Raw genomic sequence first — 13,683 nt, 5'->3', positions numbered from 1 at the left:
TGGTGTCCTGTTGGTAGCATGGTGTCCTGTTGGTAGCATGAGGTCCTGTTGGTAGCATGAGGTCCTGTTGGTAGTATGAGGTCCTGTTGGTATCATGAGGTCCTGTTGGTAGCATGGTCCTGTTGGTAGCATGGTCCTGTTGGTAGCATGGTCCTGTTGGTAGCATGAGGTCCTGTTGGTAGCATGGTCCTGTTGGTAGCATGGTGTCCTGTTGGTAGCATGAGGTCCTGTTGGTAGCATGAGGTCCTGTTGGTATCATGGTCCTGTTGGTAGCATGAGGTCCTGTTGGTAGCATGGTGTCCTGTTGGTAGCATGAGGTCCTGTTGGTAGCATGAGGTCCTGTTGGTAGCATGAAGTCCTGTTGGTAGCATGGTGTCCTGTTGGTAGCATGAGGTCCTGTTGGTAGTATGAGGTCCTGTTGGTAGCATGAGGTCCTGTTGGTAGCATGGTGTCCTGTTGGTAGCATGGTGTCCTGTTGGTAGCATGGTCCTGTTGGTATCATGGGGTCCTGTTGGTAGCATGGTGTCCTGTTGGTAGCATGGTGTCCTGTTGGTAGCATGAGGTCCTGTTGGTAGCATGAGGTCCTGTTGGTAGCATGAGGTCCTGTTGGTAGCATGGTGTCCTGTTGGTATGAGGTCCTGTTGGTAGCATGAGGTCCTGTTGGTAGCATGAGGTCCTGTTGGTAGCATGAGGTCCTGTTGGTAGCATGGTGTCCTGTTGGTAGCATGGTGTCCTGTTGGTAGCATGAGGTCCTGTTGGTAGCATGAGGTCCTGTTGGTAGTATGAGGTCCTGTTGGTATCATGAGGTCCTGTTGGTAGCATGGTCCTGTTGGTAGCATGGTCCTGTTGGTAGCATGAGGTCCTGTTGGTAGCATGGTCCTGTTGGTAGCATGGTGTCCTGTTGGTAGCATGAGGTCCTGTTGGTAGCATGAGGTCCTGTTGGTATCATGGTCCTGTTGGTAGCATGAGGTCCTGTTGGTAGCATGGTGTCCTGTTGGTAGCATGAGGTCCTGTTGGTAGCATGAGGTCCTGTTGGTAGCATGAGGTCCTGTTGGTAGCATGGTGTCCTGTTGGTAGCATGAGGTCCTGTTGGTAGCATGGTCCTGTTGGTCGCATGAGGTCCTGTTGGTATCATGGTCCTGTTGGTAGCATGAGGTCCTGTTGGTATCATGAGGTCCTGTTGGTATCATGAGGTCCTGTTGGTAGCATGAGGTCCTGTTGGTAGCATGAGGTCCTGTTGGTAGCTCGAGGTCCTGTTGTTAGCATGGGATCATGTTGGTATCATGAGGTCCTGTTGGTAGCATGAGGTCCTGTTGGTAGCATGAGGTCCTGTTGGTAGCATGAGGTCCTGTTGGTAGCATGAGGTCCTGTTGGTAGCATGAGGTCCTGTTGGTAGCATGGTGTCCTGTTGGTAGCATGAGGTCCTGTTGGTAGCATGGTCCTGTTGGTAGCATGAGGTCCTGTTGGTATCATGGTCCTGTTGGTAGCATGAGGTCCTGTTGGTATCATGAGGTCCTGTTGGTATCATGAGGTCCTGTTGGTAGCATGAGGTCCTGTTGGTAGCATGAGGTCCTGTTGGTAGCATGATGTCCTGTTGGTATCATGAGGTCCTGTTGGTAGCATGAGGTCCTGTTGGTAGCATGAGGTCCTGTTGGTAGCATGAGGTCCTGTTGGTAGCATGAGGTCCTGTTGGTAGCATGGTGTCCTGTTGGTAGCATGGTGTCCTGTTGGTAGCATGGTCCTGTTGGTATCATGGGGTCCTGTTGGTAGCATGGTGTCCTGTTGGTAGCATGGTGTCCTGTTGGTAGCATGAGGTCCTGTTGGTAGCATGAGGTCCTGTTGGTAGCATGAGGTCCTGTTGGTAGCATGGTGTCCTGTTGGTAGCATGAGGTCCTGTTGGTAGCATGAGGTCCTGTTGGTAGCATGAGGTCCTGTTGGTAGCATGAGGTCCTGTTGGTAGCATGGTGTCCTGTTGGTAGCATGGTGTCCTGTTGGTAGCATGAGGTCCTGTTGGTAGCATGAGGTCCTGTTGGTAGTATGAGGTCCTGTTGGTATCATGAGGTCCTGTTGGTAGCATGGTCCTGTTGGTAGCATGGTCCTGTTGGTAGCATGGTCCTGTTGGTAGCATGAGGTCCTGTTGGTAGCATGGTCCTGTTGGTAGCATGGTGTCCTGTTGGTAGCATGAGGTCCTGTTGGTAGCATGAGGTCCTGTTGGTATCATGGTCCTGTTGGTAGCATGAGGTCCTGTTGGTAGCATGGTGTCCTGTTGGTAGCATGAGGTCCTGTTGGTAGCATGAGGTCCTGTTGGTAGCATGAAGTCCTGTTGGTAGCATGGTGTCCTGTTGGTAGCATGAGGTCCTGTTGGTAGCATGAGGTCCTGTTGGTAGCATGAGGTCCTGTTGGTATCATGAGGTCCTGTTGGTAGCATGAGGTGCTGTTGGTAGCATGAGGTGCTGTTGGTAGCATGAGGTCCTGTTGGTAGCATGATGTCCTGTTGGTAGCATGAGGTCCTGTTGGTAGCATGAGGTCCTGTTGGTAGCATGAGGTCCTGTTGGTAGCATGAGGTCCTGTTGTTATCATGAGGTCCTGTTGGTATCATGAGGTCCTGTTGGTAGCATGAGGTCCTGTTGGTAGCATGAGGTCCTGTTGGTAGCATGAGGTCCTGTTGGTAGCATGAGGTCCTGTTGGTAGCATGAGGTCCTGTTGGTAGCATGAGGTCCTGTTGATAGCATGAGGTCCTGTTGGTAGCATGAAGTCCTGTTGGTAGTATGAGGTCATGTTGGTATCATGAGGTCCTGTTGGTAGCATGAGGTCCTGTTGGTAGCATGAGGTCCTGTTGGTAGCATGAGGTCCTGTTAGTATCATGAGATCCTGTTGGTATCATGAGGTCCTGTTGGTATCATGAGGTCCTGTTGGTATCATGAGGTCCTGTTGGTAGCATGAGGTCCTGTTGGTAGCATGAGGTCCTGTTGGTAGCATGAGGTCCTGTTGGTAGCATGAGGTCCTGTTGGTAGCATGAGGTCATGTTGGTAGCGTGACAACCTGTTGGTAGCATGAGGTCATGTTGGTAGCATGAGGTCCTGTTGGTAGCATGAGGTCCTGTTGGTAGCATGAGGTCCTGTTGGTAGCATGAGGTCCTGTTGGTATCTTGAGGTCCTGTTGGTAGCATGAGGTCCTGTTGGTAGCATGGGGTCATGTTGGTACCATGAGATCATGTTGGTATCATGAGGTCCTGTTGGTAGCATGAGGTCCTGTTGGTAGCATGAGGTCCTGTTGGTAGCATGAGGTCCTGTTGGTATCATGAGGTCCTGTTGGTAGCATGAGGTCCTGTTGGTATCATGAGGTCCTGTTGGTAGCATGAGGTCCTGTTGGTAGTATGAGGTCCTGTTGGTATCATGAGGTCCTGTTGGTAGCATGAGGTCCTGTTGGTAGCATGAGGTCCTGTTGGTATCATGAGGTCCTGTTGGTAGCATGAGGTCCTGTTGGTAGCATGAGGTCCTGTTGGTATCATGAGGTCCTGTTGGTAGCATGAGGTCCTGTTGGTAGTATGAGGTCCTGTTGGTAGCATGAGGTCCTGTTGGTATCATGAGGTCCTGTTGGTATCATGAGGTCCTGTTGGTAGCATGAGGTCCTGTTGGTAGTATGAGGTCCTGTTGGTATCATGAGGTCCTGTTGGTAGCATGAGGTCCTGTTGGTATCATGAGGTCCTGTTGGTAGCATGAGGTCATGTTGGTATCATGAGGTCCTGTTGGTAGCATGAGGTCCTGTTGGTAGCATGAGGTCCTGTTGGTAGCATGAGGTCCTGTTGGTAGCATGAGGTCCTGTTGGTACAGTAGAGAATATAATTACCACAGTAGAGAATTACCTCAGTCCTGATGAGAATTACCACAGTAGAGAATATAATTACCACAGTAGAGAATTACCTCAGTACTGATGAGAATTAACACAGTAGAGAAGAGGATTACCACAGTAGAGAAGAGAATTACCATAGTAGAGAATAGAATTACCACATTAGAGAATAGAATTACCACAGTAGAGAATAGAATTACCACAGTAGAGAATAGAATTACCACAGTAGAGAATGAGAATTACCACAGTAGAGAAGAGGATTACAACAGTAGAGAAGAGAATTACCACAGTAGAGAATGTAATTACCACAGTAGAAAATAGAATTACCACACTAGAGAATATTATTACCACAGTAGAGAATATTAGTACCACAGTAGAGAATGTAATTACCACAGTAGAAAATATTATTACCACAGTAGAGAATGTAATTACCACAGTAGAGAATATAATTACCACAGTAGAGAATAGAATTACCACAGTAGAGAATAGAATTACCACAGGAGAGAATATTATTACCACAGTAGAGAATAGAATTACCACAGTAGAAAAATAGAATTACCACAGTAGAGAATATTATTACCACAGTAGAGAATAGAATTACCACAGTAGAAAAATAGAATTACCACAGTAGAGAATATTATTACAACAGTAGAGAATAGAATTACCACAGTAGAGAATATAATTACCACAGTAGAGAATATAATTACCACAGTAGAGAATAGAATTACCACAGTAGAGAAGAGAATTACCACAGTAGAGAATAGAATTACCACAGTAGAGAATATAATTACCACAGTAGAGAATAGAATTACCACAGTAGAGAATAGAATTACCACAGTAGAGAATAGAATTACCACAGTAGAGAAGAGAATTACCACAGTAGAGAATAGAATTACCACAGTAGAGAATAGAATTACCACAGTAGAGAATAGAATTACCACAGTAGAGAATAGAATTACCACAGTAGAGAATAGAATTACCACAGTAGAGAATAGAATTACCACAGTAGAGCACATAGGAGACTGGGGAGAGAGAGAGAAGCAGAAAGAGAGAGAGAAGCGAGAGACAGAGAACTATAGACATCACTAACAGATGGCATCAGGGTGAAAGCTGTAACGTGGACCGAGTTATTTCATTATTAGTGTTTATTTATGTTGTTGCTGTTGCTGTTTATGTTGATTATGACTGTTATCAAGAGAGATGAGACAGAGTCTGTGTTGCTCTTTTTATTGACAGGGAATCCCATTTGATTTTAATGAGTTTCTGATAACACGAGGTCAGAAATATGCCTTGGTTGATTAATCCTAGTCCTGGAATAAAAGGCAGTTTTTTTCTGGACACAGATTAATCCTAGTCCTGGACTATAAAAGCAGGGCAGATTAATCCCAGTCCTGGAATATAAAGGCAGGTTTTCTGGACACAGATTAATCCTAATCCTGGACTAAAAGGCAGGTTTTCCTGGACACAGATTAATCCTAGTCCTTGACTATAAAAGCAGGACAGATTAATCCCAGTCCTGGACTAAAGGGCAGGTTTTTAATCTGAGATTAATCTGAATCTCTATTGAAGAGGCTTTATAATCCAGGACTAAGATTAACCCATCTGGGAAACTGAGCCTGAATGTACATCTGCTACGGTATCTTCCATCCTAGTAAAGGAAGAGTTAGATAATGACACGTCAGGTTTGAATAAATGATGTTTTAATAAATGATGTGATAATAAATTATGTGATAGTGAGTTATCTTCTATTGACGGGATGGTAGTTGTAGTTGTAGGTGGAGAGCATTCACAGACACTGGTCTAATTGACTTCCTGGTTCTCTTCTGCCTCCACACTGGTCTAATTGACTTCCTGGTTCTCTTCTGCCTCCACACTGGTCTAATTGACTTCCTGGTTCTCTTCTGCCGCGCCACTGGTCTAATTGACTTCCTGGTTCTCTTCTGCCTCCACACTGGTCTAATTGACTTCCTGGTTCTCTTCTGCCTCCACACTGGTCTAATTGACTTCCTGGTTCTCTTCTGCCTCCACACTGGTCTAATTGACTTCCTGGTTCTCTTCTGCCTCCACACTGGTCTAATTGACTTCCTGGTTCTCTTCTGCCTCCACACTGGTCTAATTGACTTCCTGGTTCTCTTCTGCCTCCACACTGGTCTAATTGACTTTCTGGTTCTCTTCTGCCTCCACACTGGTCTAATTGACTTCCTGGTTCTCTTCTGCCTCCACACTGGTCTAATTGACTTTCTGGTTCTCTTCTGCCTCCACACTGGTCTAATTGACTTCCTGGTTCTCTTCTGCCTCCACACTGGTCTAATTGACTTCCTGGTTCTCTTCTGCCTCCACACTGGTCTATTTGACTTCCTGGTTCTCTTCTGCCTCCACACTGGTCTATTTGACTTCCTGGTTCTCTTCTGCCTCCACACTGGTCTAATTGACTTCCTGGTTCTCTTCTGCCTCCACACTGGTCTAATTGACTTCTCTTCTGCCTCCACACTGGTCTATTTGACTTCCTGGTTCTCTTCTGCCTCCACACTGGTCTATTTGACTTCCTGGTTCTCTTCTGCCTCCACACTGGTCTAATTGACTTCTCTTCTGCCTCCACACTGGTCTATTTGACTTCCTGGTTCTCTTCTGCCTCCACACTGGTCTATTTGACTTCCTGGTTCTCTTCTGCCTCCACACTGGTCTATTTGACTTCCTGGTTCTCTTCTGCCTCCACACTGGTCTAATTGACTTCTCTTCTGCCTCCACACTGGTCTAATTGACTTCTCTTCTGCCTCCACACTGGTCTAATTGACTTCTCTTCTGCCTCCACTGTTTCTACTCTCCTCGTCAATAAACTGTGTGTGTGTGTGTGTGTGTGTGTGTGTGTGTGTGTGTGTGTGTGTGTGTGTGTGTGTGTGTGTGTGTGTGTGTGTGTGTGTGTGTGTGTGTGTGTGTGTGTGTGTGTGTGTGTGTGTGTGTGTGTGTGTAATCAATATAGTGTTGCTATGTAGCAGCGTGTTGTTTCTCCTCGTGCTGACACGTTAAACGCAGGCACACTCCACTGAGGTAAACAGAGGCTAGTTGGAGTTAAATGGTATTGATATGGTCATGTTTTCCTCTATGTTCCCTTGGAGGCCGATAGAATCCCTCAGTGACCAATCACACTCACTGAACAGGATGGAAGGCAAACTCACACACACACACACACATACACACACACATACACATACACACACACTCTCTCTCGCTCCCAGCCCCTCCCTCTCTCTCTCCCTCTTTCCCACTCTCTCTCTCTCTCTCTCTCTCTCTCTCTCTCTCTCTCTCTCTCTCTCTCTCTCTCTCTCTCTCTCTCTCTCTCTCTCTCTCTCTCTCTCTCCTGTATGTAGTCCTCTGAGACACACAGCTCCCTGTTTGTCACCATCCTCCTCTGACTAACATTTACATTTACATTTAAGTCATTTAGCAGACGCTCTTATCCAGAGCGACTTACAAATTGGTGCATTCACCTTATGACATCCAGTAGAACAGTCACTTTACAATAGTACATCTAAATCTTAAAGGGGGGTGAGAAGGATTACTTATCCTATCCTAGGTATTCCTTGGTATTCCCTAAAGAGGTGGGGTTTCAGGTGTCTCCGGAAGGTGGTGATTGACTCCGCTGTCCTGGCGTCGTGAGGGAGTTTGTTCCACCATTGAGGGGCCAGAGCAGCGAACAGTTTTGACTGGGATGAGCGGGAACTGTACTAACAACAGACTATTAGTCCTCTGAGACACACAGCTCCCTGTCTGTCACCATCCTCCTCTGACTAACAACAGACTATTAGTCCTCTGAGACACACAGCTCCCTGTCTGTCACCATCCTCCTCTGACTAACAACAGACTATTAGTCCTCTGAGACACACAGCTCCCTGTCTGTCACCATCCTCCTCTGACTAACAACAGACTATTAGTCCTCTGAGACACACAGCTGTCTGTCACCATCCTCCTCTGACTAACAACAGACTATTAGTCCTCTGAGACACACAGCTCCCTGTCTGTCACCATCCTCCTCTGACTAACAACAGACTATTAGTCCTCTGAGACACACAGCTCCCTGTCTGTCACCATCCTCCTCTGACTAACAACAGACTATTAGTCCTCTGAGACACACAGCTCCCTGTCTGTCACCATCCTCCTCTGACTAACAACAGACTATTAGTCCTCTGAGACACACAGCTCCCTGTCTGTCACCATCCTCCTCTGACTAACAACAGACTATTAGTCCTCTGAGACACACAGCTCCCTGTCTGTCACCATCCTCCTCTGACTAACAACAGACTATTAGTCCTCTGAGACACACAGCTCCCTGTCTGTCACCATCCTCCTCTGACTAACAACAGACTATTAGTCCTCTGAGACACACAGCTCCCTGTCTGTCACCATCCTCCTCTGACTAACAACAGACTATTAGTCCTCTGAGACACACAGCTCCCTGTCTGTCACCATCCTCCTCTGACTAACAACAGACTATTAGTCCTCTGAGACACACAGCTCCCTGTCTGTCACCATCCTCCTCTGACTAACAACAGACTATTAGTCCTCTGAGACACACAGCTCCCTGTCTGTCACCATCCTCCTCTGACTAACAACAGACTATTAGTCCTCTGAGACACACAGCTCCCTGTCTGTCACCATCCTCCTCTGACTAACAACAGACTATTAGTCCTCTGAGACACACAGCTCCCTGTCTGTCACCATCCTCCTCTGACTAACAACAGACTATTAGTCCTCTGAGACACACAGCTCCCTGTCTGTCACCATCCTCCTCTGACTAACAACAGACTATTAGTCCTCTGAGACACACAGCTGTCTGTCACCATCCTCCTCTGACTAACAACAGACTATTAGTCCGTGCAGCTAAATGCAAACGGACTCTCAAACAAGGTAAATGATAATGTTTGTCTTTTCGCCCCAAAGGGGAAGAACATTTCACAGGGAAATAGAATTGATCGTAACTGAAAATGTTGTATCTTTTAAAGTTGTAATTAATAACAGATGGAATTTAAACAGTGTGTTTTCTGTAGTAGTACGACTGGGACTTGAACTCACGTTGGCTCAGTTGGCTCACATGGTCTGAAGTCACAAAGATGGTAGCAGGTTTGATTCCCGGTCACTGATACATAAATACAGGGGGAGTATTTAATCAGCCACCTATTGTGCAAGTTCTCCCACTTAAAAGATGAGAGAGGCCTGTAATTTTCATCATAGGTACACTTCAACTATGACAGACAAAATGAGAAGAAAAAAATCCAGAAAATCACATTGTAGGATTTTAATGTATTTATTTGCAAATTATGGTGGAAAATAAGTATTTGGTCAATAACAAAAGTTTATCTCAATACTTTGTTATATACCCTTTGTTGGCAATGACAGAGGTCAAACGTTTTCTGTAAGTCTTCACATTAAATTCCACAGTGTGCCATCACAGCAGCAGGATTTGTCACCTGTTGCCACAAGAAAAGGGCAACCAGTGAAGAACAAGCACCATTGTAAATACAACCCATATTTATGCTTATTTATTTTCCCTTGTGTACTTTAACCATTTGTACATTGTTACAACACTGTATATATACGTAATATGACATTTTAAATGTCTTTAGTCTTTTGAAACTTCTGTATGTGTAATATTTACTGTTAATTTTTATTGTTTATTTCACTTTATATATTATCTACCTCACTTGCTTTGGCAATGTTAACACATGTTTCCCATGCCAATAAAGCCCTTGAATTGAATTGAATTGAAAGAGAGGTAGAGAGAGACAGAGAGAGAGAGAAAGAGCGAGAGAGCGAGAGAGCGAGAGAGCGAGAGCGAGAGAGAGAGAGAGGTAGAGAGAGTGAGAGAGCGAGAGAGAGAGCGAGTGAGAGGGAGAGAGAGAGAGAGAGGAAGAGAGAGTGAGAGTGAGAGTGAGAGAGAGAGAGAGAGAGAGATAGAGAGAGGAGAGAGAGAGAGAGAGAGAGAGAGAGAGAGAGAGAGAGAGAGAGAGAGAGAGAGAGAGAGAGAGAGAGAGAAAGAGAGAGAGAGAGTCTGTTATTGGCAGGGTGTATTGGACAGGTGTCTGCTGGAAAAGGTTTATTGACACCAGTCTGTAGACATCACCATGACAGACAGACACTCAGCAAAGGCACAGTGTGTGTTCAACAGGGTGAGAAGAGTCACTTGAGCAGAGAGAGGAGGAGAGGAGGAGAGGGGAGGAGGGGAGAGAGGAGGAGAGGGGGAGAGGGGGAGGGAGGAGGAGAGGGAGAGGGGAGGAGAGGGGGGAGAGGAGGAGGAGGGGGAGAGGAGGGGGGGAGAGGGGAGGAGGGAGGGAGAGGGGAGGAGAGGAGGAGAGGGGGAGGAGGAGAGGAGGAGGAGGAGAGGGGGAGATGGGGAGGGGAGGAGAGGAGGAGGAGAGGGGGAGGTGAGGGGGAGGTGAGGGGGAGGAGAGGAGAGGGGGAGGAGAGGGGGAGGAGGAGAGGAGGGGGAGGGGGGAGGAGAGGGGGAGAGGAGGAGAGGGGGAGGTGGGGAGAAGAGGGGAGGAGGGGGGAGGAGAGGGGGAGGAGGGAAGGAGAGGAGGAGAGGGGGAGAGGAGGAGAGGGGGAGGAGAGGAGGTGAGGAGGAGGGGAGGAGAGGGGAGAGGGGGACGGGAGGAATCAAACACCCTAAAACTCCCAGTTAAAGAATTAAACTGGCTTTTATACGAGACAGAAAATGAAGAGAGGAGAGGTTCTGTCTGTCTGTCTGTCTGTCTGTCTGTCTGTCTGTCTGTCTGTCTGTCTGTCTGTCTGTCTGTCTGTCTGTCTGTCTGTCTGTATAAGACCATCACACACAACGAGAACCAATTGGTCAACTGGCACATAAAGGGTGGGTGTGTTTTAGGGGCGTTGGGGGGTAGACTAAATAATTAGTGGAGTTGGCAGGGGAGCATAAAAACAGAAAGAGATGTCTTTATGTCCTCCAGATTATGGACAGACACACACGGAGCACATGGAGGATGTGTGAAATTTACTCCTCAGCCTGAAGTGGCCACACTTACGCCACTGAATAGCTAGCTTATAGACTGGCGCCACTGAATAGCTAGCTTTTAGCCTGGCACCACTGAATAGCTAGCTTTTAGCCTGGCACCACTGATTAGCTAGCTTTTAGCCTGGCGCCACTGAATAGCTAGCTTTTAGCCTGGCACCACTGAATAGCTAGCTTTTAACCTGGCACCACTGAATAGCTAGCTTTTAGCCTGGCGCCACTGATTAGCTAGCTTTTAGCCTGGCGCCACTGAATAGCTAGCTTTTAGCCTGGCACCACTGATTAGCTAGCTATTAGCCTGGCGCCACTGAATAGCAAGCTTTTAGCCTTGCGCCACTGAATAGCTAGCTTTTAGCCTGGCGCCACTGAATATCTAGCTTTTAGCCTGGCGCCACTGAATAGCTAGCTTTTAGCCTGGCGCCACTGAATAGCTAGCTTTTAGCCTGGCGCCACTGAATAGCTAGCTTTTAGCCTGGCTCCCTGAATAGCTAGCTTTAGCCTGGCGCCACTGATTAGCTAGCTTTTAGCCTGGCGCCACTGAATAGCTAGCTTTTAGCCTGGCGCCACTGAATAGCTAGCTTTTAGCCTGGCGCCACTGAATAGCTTTTAGCTTTAGCCTGGCGCCACTGAATAGCAAGCTTTTAGCCTGGCGCCACTGAATAGCTAGCTTTTAGCCTGGCGCCACTGAATAGCAAGCTTTTAGCCTGGCGCCACTGAATAGCTAGCTTTTAGCCTGGCGCCACTGAATAGCAAGTTTTAGCCTGGCGCCACTGAATAGCTAGCTTTTAGCCTGGCGCCACTGAATAGCGAGCTTTTAGCCTGGCGTCACTGACAAAATTGTAGACCTGCACCAGGCTGAGAAGACTGAATCTGCAATAGGTAAGCAGCTTGGTTTGACGAAATCAACTGTGGGAGCAATTATTAGGAAATGGAAGACATAAGACCACTGATAATCTCCCTCGATCTGGGGCTCCATGCAAGATCTCACCCCGTGGGGTCAAAATGATCACAAGAAGAGTGAGCAAAAATCCCAGAACCACACGGGGGGACCTAGTGAATGACCTGCAGAGAGCTGGGACCAAAGTAACAAAGCCTACCATCAGTAACACACTACGCCGCCAGGGACTCAAATCCTGCAGTGCCAGACGTGTCCCCCTGCTTAAGCCAGTATATATTCGATAATATATCCACCAGGACAATTGGTTTTTCAATGGGACTGATAGGAATAATGGCTACCTCTGTATTTTACGCGAGAATCACTCTGGGAGCCATCAGGTGACGGGTATTCTTCAACATAAATGCTTAAAACTACGTCACACTGCTGTAGACACCTTGGGGAATACGTAGAAAGAGTAATCTGGTTGATAGCACATTCACTGCTCAATAGGGACGTATTGGAACACAGAGCTTTCAAAACATGAGGCACTTCCGGATTGGATTTTTCTCAGGCTTTCGCCTGTGATATCAGTTCTGTTATACTCACAGACAATATGTTTACAGTTTTGGAAACTTTAGAGTGTTTTCTATCCTAAACTGTCAATTATATGCATATTCTAGCATCTTGTCCTGATAAAATATCCCGTTTACTACGGGAATGTTATTTTTCCAAAATGAAAATACTGCCCCTAGTCACAAAAGGTTAAAAGATAGATTCTACGCATCGTTTGCCATGTTTCTACGAACATAACTTTTTATATTACAATGCGCATTGAGCATTTGGATTACTGGGCTAAACGCGCTAACAAAAAAGGAGGTATTTGGACATAAATTATGGACTTTACCGAACAAATCAAACATTTATTGTGGAACTGGGATTCCTGGGAGTGCATTCTGATGAAGATCATCAAAGCTAAGTGAAAATTTATAACGCTATTTCTGACTTCTGTTGACTCCAACATGGCGGATATCTGTAGGGCTTGATTTGTTGTCTGAGCGCTGTACTCAGATTATTGCATGGTGTGCTTTTTCCGTAAAGTTTTTTTAAAATCTGACACAGTGGTTGCATTAAGGAGAAGTGTAGCTATAATTCCATGCATGATAGTTGTATCTTTTATTAAAGTGTATTATGAGTATTTCTGTAAATTGATGTGGCTCTCTGCAAAATCACCAGATGTTTTGGAACTACTGAACATAACGCGCCAATGTAAACTCAGATTTTTGTATATAAATATGAACTTTATCGAACAAAACATACATGTATTGTGTAACATAAAGTCCTATGAGTGTCATCTGATGAAGATCATCAAAGCTTAGTGATTTATTTTATCTCTATTTCTGCTTTTTGTGACTCCTGCCTTTGGCTGGAAAATGGCTGAATGCTTTCTGTGACTAGGTACTGACTTAACATAATCATATGTTGTGCTTTCGCTGTAAAGCCTTTTTGAAATCGGACCCTGTGGTGGGATTAACAACAAGTTCATCTTTAAAATGGTGTAAAATACTTGTATGTTTGAGGAATTTTAATTATGAGATTTCTGTTGTTTTGAATTTGGCGCCCTGCAATTTAGCAGGATCCAAGCTATTAGAAGTTAAAATCACCATGGAAATGTAACTGGTTTAAAATCACCATGGAAATGTAACTGGTTTAAAATCACCATGGAAATGTAACTGGTTTAAAATCACCATGGAAATGTAACTGGTTTAAAATCACCATGGAAACGTAACTGGTTTAAGGGGGCACTTCTATCCCCCACGATCTTACACACCACACCTTACACTTAGAATAATATACTTAATCCATGACAAGCTTTTCATTTAAATACAATCTCACAGTGCTGGAGTGACGTTGTATGTTTCATATTATCTAGTTTTAT

This window comes from Oncorhynchus keta, unplaced genomic scaffold (assembly GCF_023373465.1).
Source record: "Oncorhynchus keta strain PuntledgeMale-10-30-2019 unplaced genomic scaffold, Oket_V2 Un_contig_15420_pilon_pilon, whole genome shotgun sequence".
In the NCBI taxonomy this organism is placed as follows: Eukaryota; Metazoa; Chordata; class Actinopteri; order Salmoniformes; family Salmonidae; genus Oncorhynchus; species Oncorhynchus keta.
Note: the sequence above shows the minus strand (reverse complement) of the source record.